Below are 1180 nucleotides of genomic sequence, written 5' to 3'. Positions count from 1 at the left end.
GAACTGGCCAAGAAATGCCAGATCCAAGTCAACGACTTCAACTACAGAACTCACCTGCACCAGTGGACATGCCTGCCAGACTCCAATGATGTGGTTCAGGCCAGAAAGGCCTACGATCTCCAGAGTGACGTAAGTCCTTTTGCGGGATACTCAGTGAACCATGCTGCTGATTTTGTCACTATTCTTGTGTTCTGATGTTCGAATTCATGTATACTTTTCTAGGCTGTATACAAAGCTGACTTGGATGAGGTTGTTGGTGTTGGATGGATCCCCATTGGATCACTGGACGTGCTGAAGGCCAAGAACGCTGCAAAAATCCTCAGCGACCGTCTCTATAAGCAGAGACCAGACACACTGAAATATAAGACAGACATGACCTCCATGCCTTTAGTCTTAGCCAAAACAAATGCTGATATCATGAACAAGGTAAAGTGTATTATGTTTGTAATTCCATTGATTTGCCTTCTGTTAAGTCCTCTTGTTTGCACTTTCTGTTTCATTCTGTCTTTTGTGTTTCCCACCACAGAGAACCTACGTTGCTGCTTGGGATGCTGAAAAGATTAAGGTCCATGTGCCCCCTGACACCCCTGAGCTGTTGCTTGCCAAAGCTAATGCTTACAACATCAGCCAGGTACTTTTTGTCTGCACAAATGATTAGGACAATAAAATCCAAGTAGATAAAATTGATTTTTTTAGGGTTTTTTTTTTCTTCATGTGCAGATAAAAATATTCTCCTATGTCTCAATTTGTATTTTTGCATTTGAAATGATTCAATGATTATTATCAAATATAAATATGTGATTCTTGAAAAGTTTAAAAAAACAAACAAGAGTGGCATATTGAAGGGAATAGTAGTTTGTCCTCTGTGTACTTGCTAACATATGACTTGCTAAAATTAGCTTGAGAATTCCCAGATTAAATGTAACTATTTATTTTCTCTTTCCTTCAGAAAATATACAAGGAAGCCGTTGAGGATATTTTCAGAAAGGGCTATGACCTCAAGCCCGATGCTGTCTCTGTCGTTGCTGCCAAACATGGAAGAGAAATCATCAGCGATGTAGGTGACATTGTTTTTCCTTCTCTGTTATTGACTTTATTTGCTTAAATTTATTGTGTTAACTTTGATTTCCTTCCTGCTCGCCCCACAGTATAAGTACAAGACGGGATACCGAAAACAGGT

At 39.5% G+C, this 1180-nt stretch overlaps 1 protein-coding gene across 1 annotated transcript in view; it reads left to right on the top strand.

Annotated features, from left to right (window-relative positions):
• The window catches only part of neb (nebulin), a 35147-nt gene that overhangs the window by 1325 nt on the left and 32642 nt on the right, over positions 1-1180 (top strand). The gene's annotated exons all lie outside the window — the stretch shown is intronic.

The sequence above is a fragment of the Haplochromis burtoni genome, unplaced genomic scaffold (assembly GCF_018398535.1).
Source record: "Haplochromis burtoni strain Fernald_Lab_line unplaced genomic scaffold, NCSU_Asbu1 Contig_275, whole genome shotgun sequence".
NCBI lineage: Eukaryota > Metazoa > Chordata > Actinopteri > Cichliformes > Cichlidae > Haplochromis > Haplochromis burtoni.
Note: the sequence above shows the minus strand (reverse complement) of the source record. Positions and strands in the feature narration are given on the sequence as shown.